This window comes from Lepidochelys kempii, chromosome 2 (assembly GCF_965140265.1).
Source record: "Lepidochelys kempii isolate rLepKem1 chromosome 2, rLepKem1.hap2, whole genome shotgun sequence".
NCBI lineage: Eukaryota > Metazoa > Chordata > Testudines > Cheloniidae > Lepidochelys > Lepidochelys kempii.
Window position 1 is genome coordinate 58,088,177 of NC_133257.1, and position 10,894 is coordinate 58,099,070.

At 39.6% G+C, this 10,894-nt stretch overlaps 1 protein-coding gene across 1 annotated transcript in view; it reads right to left on the reverse strand.

The window, feature by feature from the left end:
- The window catches only part of KCNB2 (potassium voltage-gated channel subfamily B member 2), a 296,218-nt gene extending 285,650 nt beyond the window's left edge, over window positions 1-10,568 (reverse strand). The window contains exon 1 of the mRNA XM_073330851.1: window positions 9,970-10,568. The gene's annotated coding sequence lies outside the window, so the exon portion shown is untranslated. The remainder of the gene's footprint in view (window positions 1-9,969) is intronic.
- Window positions 10,569-10,894: the final 326 nt, after the last annotated feature.

The window sequence follows — 10,894 nt, forward strand, 5'->3', positions numbered from 1 at the left end:
ATCCAAGCTTCTGTACTCTGATGCCCTGGGGTGTGCTAAGCTTCTGAAGCTTCAACAGACTGACGTACGGGTTCCTCCTTTGGCCTCTCTGGAACATTGCCTGGGTACTGACTCTCAGTCTGTTACCCTTTCTCCTCAGCCCAACTGGCCTAGGCCTTCAGGACCAGTGTTGATCCCCAAGATACCCTAGTTACTTAAACACACCCCTGTCCCAGAACTCTGTCCAAAAGGTATGAAGCTTCTGGGTTACAATGTAACTCTCAGGGGCATGCAACAGTTATGGAGCAGTTAACGCAGAGAGCCACTTTTCTCAGAGTCTCCACATTTATTTGATAATACAAAGCACAGGAGAGTACAGATCACACAAGACAATAAACATTCAATGCATGTCCCTGCCTCGTGGCATTCTTTGGGCTGGGGTCCAAGACCCTTGGGTTGTCCAGAGTCCTTGGGGCCATTTGGACTCAGGAAAGCATGCAGGTCCCCTTATCCCATGAGACTGCTACATGCTGGATGACCTCTCCCTCCTGGAGTCCCTCACTCACCTTTCTCTCTCTAGTGCCACATTTCCTCTTCCTCCCCCCTCCCACACCCCATTCCTCTTTTGTTCTATCCTGGTAAGTTTCTACTGTACCTACCTTCTCCTCTCCTTTCAGGGGGGGTTCAGCTAACTTTTGGATTTCTAGGGATCCAGCTAACTCTTTTGTTCCCAGATGTTTGAGTTGTGATAGCGTTGTTAAAGTCCTAAACAGCTTCTATTTGTATCTTTCTGGTGCAAAGCTGCTGCAAGACCTGTGAGCAATGGTGGATCCACATTTGCACAGGTGTTCACGATACAGCAGTTTTTCATATGACAACATCACAATATCAATCAGAACTAATAAGTTGTACAGACAGAGCCCCAGTTTATCACAGTCGCAGTGTGGGAACAGGAAAGATTTTCATACAATAACCCTGAGGTTTAACTCTGAAAAGAGAGTTCTGTACCTGGCCTCTAAGTACAGGAACAGAAAGAAGGGGAATGTAATAAACTTGTAGATAATATTGCCTCAGCATCCCCCTACCCTTTTACACCTGCTCAGCCCATGGATGGATCATGTTTAGTACAAACTAACAAACTTCTACTGAGCGTGTGCAAACTGAGATTCTTCAGAGGAATAGAACTAAGATATTTTGGGGATATCTTGGGAAACAGTTTCATGGGGACAGCAAAAGACAAATCCCTGATATGAAGCTGACCCTCCACCCCCACACACACACACACATTTCAAGGTCCTTGTCCAAATCATGGAGGTGCAATGAGCTTCTCAATGAAATGCTTGCAAGATTTTTTATTTTTTTAAAGCATGGGCAAATAGTATTTTTCCCCCTAATTTCATCTCTGAAGTTGCTGAACTCTTTTAGCTGAAACTTTAAGAAAGAAAGAAAGAAAGAAAGAAAGAAAGAAAGAAAGAAAGAAAGAAAGAAAGAAAGAAAGAAAGAAAGAAAGAAAGAAAGAAAGAAATCAACCTGAGGCACACACCCAGCATGGAAACTTCCAGCCCAAACAGCTAAAGTTTGACAAAATTATAAGCAACTGAAAGATCTGATAATGGAAAGTATTGGGCAACCTTAATTAAAGTCAGTGACACCAGCTCCATACATAAACACAGACACTCGCACAAACACAGAGAGAGAGAGAGAGAGAGAGAGAGAGAGAGAAATGTGAAAACTTAAGAAAAGTAGTTAAACTTTGATACTCCATACATCTATTAAATTATTAAAACATATTTCTTGGTTTTGAAAAATAAAACAGTTGTCCAAGATCTTGCAGACCAGTTTTATGACTGTATGCAGCTGACACTGTAGGGAACACTTTATAAGGCTTTGGAACTTCTATAATCAAGCCTATCCAAGCACCTAAGTCAGTTTGATAAGTTCCTCGTTCTCTTCAGGTTGAGCATGGATGATGAGCTGAACTTACCCAATGAGTAGCACTTAAATTTTCTTTTTTTTTTAAGCCTCAGACAGACAAACCAGACTGGAAAGAATTAGGTAGTTAAGCAGCCTGAAGACAACAAAAGAGGCAATTGGTAGAATGTTCACAAAACCTGGTAACTACAAGTGCTTGAATGTTTTGGCTTATTTAAGTTTTCTGAACCCCCAATAGCACTTGTAATTACTTATTGGATTTTAACTCCAATAAAGAGTGGTAGATCAGCCCTAGGCTCAAGTGTAGTTGACCTGGAGAACTTTAAATAAGCGTGAGCTTTGTTTGCCTAGTTTATCTTTCCAAGTTCAGCTCTTCCATTGTAATTTTGTGTGAAATAGGAGAAACTTTATCAATTCTTAGCTTCTGTGCCTGGTGTGACACTATGATGACACTTCACTGTAGTTTGGATACTAAACTAAACCACTTGGGTTGTTTTTCGATTCCCCGGAATATTCAATTATTACCATAAAAGTGATTGTAAATGTTATGTCTTCTCGTCAGATACCCGCCACAACTGAAAAATACTGCAAACTACTTCATCCCTACCTTTCCTCTCTCCATTCATTCTCTCTCTCTCTCACACACACACACACAGACATACAGAAAATATTTTATCACAGCTCTTTATGGATTTTTCAGGCCTCTGGCTCATTTCTTACACTGCAGTAAAAATGCTGGTCGAGGCTGTGGTACAGCAACTCTAGTGCCATCTTTGGGTTTCCAGTTGATCTGATATACCGTAACCTGGCTTCAGACCCTGTCACAACATTGAGTCAAGCCTTGCAAAGATGTACAATGATATTTTATTGCAGGCTAACTCTGGGCCTGTCATTCCTCATTATTAATACTTCATCGTTTGTGCTTTTGACAACTAGCTGGCTACCTGATCCTAGCAAAATCAATTCCAACGTATTCCTGCTCATTTTATAAAATACATTTCCATTTCATCTAATCTAACACAGCATGTTAGCATGTCTCACAAGGTTTTGTTTTGGGCCTAACTCTCCACAGCGTCTCCATTTTTCTATTCACTTTTGCGTTCTGTTGTTAAGGGCTGACTTACTATAGACTAGCTGAAAACGTGTCTTTTACTGCATATTCATCCTTCTCTGGAAATCTTGGTGTGAGTCAATTGTCACAGGGAACACAGAGTTGAATTGTGGGCAATTTTTTTAGTTTCATAGATCCAGAACTGAATATTTGATATCCTCAGAGTAGGGACTGCATCTTAGTATATATTTGTACTGCAGCTACACTACAGGGCCTTGATTTTGGGTGAAGCCTCGGAGCCATACTGTAAGAAAACTCTGATTAGTATTAATAATAAATTAGATCCCATTTTTGTATTTACTGTTTGACTGGGGTTTTCATAATGTCACAACACATGGAAACTGGGAGATATTTTTAATTCAGCACATTCCTTCCATGAGATGCTGTCAAGATTGGTAGGCCCAAAACAGCGGCACCCTTTTGAAAACACTGTCTTCATGAATCTCCCTCTTCCGTGCTTGATAACAATTATCGCTGCCACCAACAAAGTGAAAAAATAAGGAACGAAGCATTTTTCTGGGAGATTATTTATTTAAATTAATGGAAGCAGATTATTAAAGCTGATTATTATTATTATTTGATTTGTATTAATCTTTAAATAAAAGCAAATCTAAAAGCATAACCATGAATCCAAGTCACTTATCAGAATCTGAAATCAGAACTTGAATTTATTGATGGAATTAACCATTGAATCAGAGCATCCAAAAAATAACAGTAAATTGAAATTCAGAGGAAAGATGGTCTTGTTTGTAAGGAACCAATCTGGGACTTAAGAGATCAGGGTTCAATTTATGGCTCTGCCAAAGACTTCCCTGGGCAAGTCAATTAATATCTATGTGCCTCAGTTTTAACTAGTGCCTTTGTACATAGTTAGAAATCTACACAAAGCCTTAGCAGCAAAGTCTCATCATGGGAAAGCCTTTATCACTAAAAATTAAATAAACAAATATCAGCAGAGGCTTTCCATGCCCTAGCTTGAATCTGGAACAGCCAACACCTTGAACTTCCAGATGTCCCAAATTCTCTGGTGGATACCCTCAAAAAAGTGGGCCTACAAGATGTCCATAGTATTCTGCTAACTGCCCAAGATCTTCCCTTGCCTTCTTCAGCTGTGCTGCATCCAGGATACCATTGGCTTTGGTAGCTGGCAGGAGAGCACTTCTTCCTGGGAACTGTAGTCTAACGTGGGGAGTTTTTACATTTGTTTTGTATTTTACTAAGTCCTACCAGAACTGGGCCTTGCATGAGTTTTGGAAAGGCAGGTATCAGGCTTGTGGAAAGCTGATATCTGAATTATTCATATTGAGATCTAAAAGTTGGCCTAGGAATCCAAAACAAATATGGACATATATGCACAGCCCTATGCAATATCAATGGTATAAGGCATTTTGAAATAAATACATGTTAAAAGGAAAGTCCTTTTAAGGTTGGCATGGTAAATGAGTTAATGCACTAAAACACTTTCTATGTATCAAACCAAAACATTTAATAAAACTTTGAAGCCCCCTTAAATGAAGTCCTGTATAGAGAGGTCAACATTTTAAAACCTGGATCACTAAAGTTAAGCATATAAATTCATATCTAGGCCTACTGAATAATAATGGCCCAATTTACAGAAGTGCTGTACATCCACACCTCCCATTTACTTCGGTGGCAGTCAGCATCTCTGCAAACCTGGCATTTAAGCATTCACTTAAATGTGAATTTGCAGCCCTAACTTTAGGCACCCAGGCTTGACAATTTTGGCCAGAATACAATTTTAGCACAAGACTATGCAATTAGCATCAGCAATGATCAGTGTGGGGAAAGAGCTAGATGGAAATAATCTGGAAGTTGGCACCACTGTCAAGGTAAATAATTTTTTTTGGCTATTAACCTTGGCAACCATTCAATGAACACGTTAGACATTGTCACTCATGCATTTGTAATTTCAAGGCCAATCATTGCAGTTCTCTGTTTTAAGTCTGCTTTGAAACATCAGTGCAATTGTTCTAGCTGTAGCAAAATGACTGCAGGTTGGGTACATTTTCTGCTCACGATGTCCTAGCATCTCTCTATAACATTGGTATCCTTGCATCAGCTATCTTTGCATCCATATTAAGTATATGATAACAGACAAGAAGGTTCATGATGTGGGAATTCATCCAGTTAGATTACGGCCATCAAACTCACTGATGACCCAAGTTTTAAAAATCAAAATGCGTAACTGAATTCTCTGTAGAACCAACCTATTGTCTCATTTTTTGCTGCTGCTGCATCTGTTAGTTTCTTCATCAACACTTTCTTTGCAAATTGAAAATAAGGCTATTTTCTAACAGGTTCATATTTAATAAGCTACTTCTTAATTAAAAAATGCTATGAATTGTTTTGAGATGCTTCTTATTAAAACTCCCAGGCAAGTTTATTTTGTATTTTATTGCCTAGAAATAGAATGATAGTAATTGATCTCTATTTGTTAACTTGTTATGTAATCAATGGGATAAACTCATCCTTGGTGTAGTCAACAGATGTCGCATTTTAGGAGTTTGCATTATTAATTTTCATTACAGCTTTACTTTCTATTTCCTGGCCACATTATCTTACCTAAAAAGCGGACATTTTATTTCTTAATTATTTATTTCTTAAGGAATTAACACACAGTACAGAGGCAGCATGCATAAACTTCTGCAATGTCACAATATACCAAGGTCTTGCTTTCACTATATTATGGGAACTAGAACTATGGCTGCTGGATACGGCTGGCGGTCACTACATTATGCCCTGCCTGAAATATATTCTTCATGCATCTCACCAGTGTATCTGAAAATATATTGGTCCTTATTCTCCTCACTTTTGTCCATGTAATTTCATTGACGGCTCCTCGGGGTCTGCGAAAGGATGAATGGGGCCATATGGAAACCAGACAAACACTCTGTTTTACCTGTCATTATGGTTAAGAGTAGATTTTCTTCATTAAAAAACCCCCAAGCTTTTATGCCACCAAGCCTTTTCCATTAGTGTTTGCAGGCTGTTCTTGGGTGTGGTCATCATAAATGAGTAAGAATTATTTTGAGTTTTCAAAATAATACTCATGTAGTAAATATAGTTCAAAATTACCCTATTTTTATTGCTTGTAGTTTAAGGTAACAACCACAAGTCCTCAGTTTACAATAATTTTGCATGGCTGGCAGTTGCAAGTTCACAAATGTGTGTGTCACTTGCACTTAGACTATAGTTCATACAAGTAGTTCTCAAGTTCAATGTCACTAGAAAATAGAATGGCCTTCCTAGTCTCTCTACCCATAAAGGGAAATATGGCCATTATAATCTTAACAAATTTTAGATATTCTGACTGATGCATATAATACCTAGGGTTTATGTGGTCATGAAATTAGGTTTATATTCTAACATAAAATCAAACTAGAGGAGAAGACAATGACAAATTTCTATTAAATGAAAATCTTCTTGTTCAATTTAGCTATTTTATTTTAATAATTTTTAAATTAAATCTGAGTAAAAATTAATTGTCATGCTAAATTGCAAGATAAAATAAAAGTCTGTTTGCTACAGCAGACAGTAAAAGAGATGCTATCTGAAAAGGTGCAATGAACAAAAAAACACCACAAAACAGATTCTTTCCATGCTGTTGTAGAATCATGGCCTTAGAGACAGACTTCTTTGGTCATCTACCTTTCAGTCAAACCAGGTTTGTTTTCTATTGTAAAATTGCGTGAATTTTGTCCAGCATAGTTTTGAATTTCCCAACCAATGGTACATCCACTATTTTTAGGGTGGGAGGGAGAAACTCCTCTAGACATAAAAAAAGCTTTGGTTACGTGATTAAAGGGTTATATTGATTTATTGATAAAAGTTGCAGTCAGAAAGTGGACATTGGTTTCTACCTACAATAGCATGATATGTAAAAGACATTCCACATATTGAGTGAAAAATCCAATAAATAAAGTTTCCAGTACCATCATCCAAGCCATGAACTAGAAAGAAAAATGACAGTTTCCTATAAGAAACCATACATTTTCTCTCATTATGCCAATATTCTGGTAAAAACGATAATACTGCAGATATAGAGGGTAAAAACAGTTCATTTGTAAAGTTTGTCTGAGTTGGTCATGTTCAGATGTCTACAAAATAGAAAGCCTTGTTGCCAAAAATATGTCCTAGTGAAGTATTATAAGCATACAAAGAATCCACTAGATAGACATCACCCATAATTCTTAAGAACCATATGCATATTGTTGCTAGATAAAAGTTTATAAAGCAAAAACAGAATTCTTTGATAAAAATGACCCATAAAAGTTTAAAAATTCATACTTTCAATTGAGGTATGTGTACTGTCTGGCCAACTTTTACACAAAACTAGTGATTTTTAAGTGCCTCAGAGTTTGGGTCCCTAACTTGAGATAACTCATTCTATTTCCAGATTCTTGAGGATATCTGCACTTCCTAAAAATCAAGCCCCTTTAAAGGTGTCTCAAGTGGGACCCCCCCTAAAATCACTAAGCACTTTTCAAAATGTCATTAATGTAGCTGACTGTTTTCATATGAATCATGCAGAACTGAGACTATATAGCCCTCTCCAGTATATAGTTTCTAAAAGAACAAAATACGAACTAGAATATTGGATGGGATGCCCTCAGATACATAGCTTTAAAAATAATTAGTGCCCCAAGAATAAGATGTTATTTGCACATGTACTAACATGGAGCTCAAGGAACTTGGAAAATTGAGATTTTCTTTTGAAAAGTAACAGGAACACCATCTGCAAACTATTTGGTTGAGTTTCAGTGCTTAATTTGTGCGAGGACTTGGTGAGACTCAGCACCAGCAACTCTAGGTTTGGGAGTTCATAGCCCCGGCACCTCTGGGCTTGTCACATCAATTATGAGAGTAAATCATTCTTGAGCCCCAGCATCTCTTTCATGACAAATTAAGCACTGTTGAGTTCCAAACTCTGGCAAGGAAGTTCCTCTATGCTTTTACTTCTCCTGCTCTTTTTCTCCTTAGCTTGTCCCTGAATGGCAAGCCAGATGTGTGCCAAGTAAATTTGCCAAAAAAAAAAAAAAAGTGTGACCATAAATAAATGCATAGGAAATTGCACCATCAAGCCAACAGGAAATTTCAAAATGCTGAATCCAGTAGAAATGATCAGAACAAAATAAAGTTTCATTTGGAACATCGTTTCCTCCTGATCTTGATCCTGAAGACATTTTCATTTTTAGTGTGTGTATACTTATGACTGAGGCTAACTTGAGGCCAGTGCAGCACATCAGTGAGAGTGTCTGATAGAGAAAGGAGGAGGGCAGTGTAGTTTGAGCATACACTGTTTTGAAAACAGCATGTCGAGGTATCCTTTAAAAACAAGGTGGGGCAGCAGAAAATACAGGAGAAACTGGGAAAGGGGACTGGGTGTGTAAATGTCTGAAAGGCCAGGGAGGACTGGGCAATACAAATTGTGTACGAACTTTTTTCCACTGCACCTTACCTTTCTGACAAACATCACCAGACCGTTAATACCAAATAGAAGATGATCATACAGCCAACAAATCTCACAGCCACCATTAATTGAGTGATCCTACTGCCACTAAAGTCTCTGGCAAAACTCCCTTCAGATGGAAGTAGAATCAGGCCCTACTTCTTGATTTGATGTGTAGTTTTTGTCAGCTCCTGCTCAGCCTCAAGTGCTTGATTCTATTTCTCCACTGAACTGGTTGAAGCATCCTTCAAACACACCACTTGGGTAAACTTGGAGAACTCTGTGGTTTTAAAGCAAAGCTTCCTCACCAAGCAGGTTTCCACTCCCCAAGCCTGTCCAGCTTTGCTGCTATTCTTCCTCATCTAAACCGACCCTGGCAGCTCTTCAGTACTAAAGGATAGGATTATTGACTGAAATCTCTCTCTTAGGTGTCCTCTTAGTCACAAGGTCTTGATGACTATTTATTTGCTAAGAGACATCTCTTACACCTGACAGTATTAACACACCCTTTATATATAGAAAAATGAAATGTGATTTTAGCACTAATGTGGGAACTGGAGTTAGTCTCATCAGTAATGAGTTAAAATGTCCCAGAAACAGTAAATATACCATTTATTTATATCTTAATCATTATGCAACTTGACTTGAATGAAGTCCAAGAGCTACTATAAATATGGACAGTACATACACAGGATATAAACATAGCTTTATGTACTCATGCATTTAAATATTGCTATAAATCAATAAAATATATGGAGTGGATTATGTATAAACATGCAGCATACCCACATTTATAAATACACACATTTCTAAACACAGTATTGTATATAAAATTACAGTATGCTGCATACTATAGCGGTATGGGTATGTTGAATAGTTTCACTACTTTGATAAGGAAGATCTTTAAGTCACTAGGTACATTGGCAAAGTACAATAACTGATATCTTTTGAGAGATGTAAGGTTTTATTTCATCAGGTCCCCACCAGCAGTATAGTGCACCAGAAACAAGTGGTGAGCATTTATCTTTATATTTCATCAAAGGCAGGAGGTAGAATACTACAGAATGTTATTCTTCCTCTAAGAGCTTTGAAGGAATAAAAATAGAAATCACAATTTTTCGTGTGTATGCTACATGAAAATCTTTCAACCCCATCCACAACGGGGGGATCATATTTATGAAAAACTGAACCTACCAGGCATCCTGTCTAAAAACAGTTCTGTGCCTGGAAACAGCATCGCTTTACAGCTCCTCCAGAAGCATTTCTGAATGTTGCACTTTTGCGTGTGCATTCAAGGAGAAAGCTCCCAGCTACCTTACTTATAAATAATATCTTAAGTCAGATCTGGGCACTGTAAGTCCAGTTGGAGCCATATGGCAGTTTCCATCTTCTTTGCAACTAATATCAGCGTAAGAAGCAGTGGGGATTCATTCTTAGGAAAGACTCCACAGTCGACGAGCAATGCCCCTCCGCTTACCTTATTCAAACACACCACGTTCAGCATAAACACGGGCTGGAGAACCACAAAAGGCTCAGGGATTCCCTCTTTCTTCCAGGGGCCGGTCTCCGATTTCCTGTGCAAGTGCTCTGTTGACAACCCCGCGCAGAGGGGAGAGGTTTGTTTTGGTGGCTTCTTTTCTGATGCTGATTATTTGCTCTGTATTCCTGACTCCTCCAAATCACCATCCCCCCCGGGGCGGAGGGGGCTGAGGGAGGACAAAAAAAAGGAAAGCCATCCTCCAAAAAAATCAGTGCAGCGAGCGGCTAGGATTGCAGGCTGAGAAAAAAAGGAAAAGCTCCTCTCGCCCCAGTGTAATCTCCCTCCGACTGCATGTGATGTGGTGGCTGCTGGTGGTGGTGGGTGTTGGTGTGTGTCTGCGGATGTGTGCGCTGTGCAAAGGGAACAGCAGCGGGCCGGGAGCTCGGCACAGCATGGAGTGAGCTGTGGAGACAATCAGAGGCACACGCAGGCACACACTGTGTGCACAGACACGGACTGCACACTTGAGGAGCTCCATTCCCCTTAGCCAGGGTGTACACCCATGCACACCCTCTCTGCTCCTAGCTAGGGTGCACGCATACACACACCCGGAGCAGAAACGCGCGGTCACACAGCCTTCCCCCAGCCATAACACATGGACACAGCCTCACTCACTCCACTTCGCCTGGGTGGGCACACTGCAGCGAGCTCCCTTCTTCAACCAAGGGACACATGCATACACCCTCCCACCAGGCAGCCAGGGTGTACACACACACGCCTTCCTCCTCCCAGTCAGGGTGTGGACACACACCTCTCCAAACACACACACTCGCTTTCCCTCCCTACATACACACATTCCTCTTCCCAGGGAGGTAACACAATCACACACTAACAAATTCAGAGACTAACACGCTCTATTGGC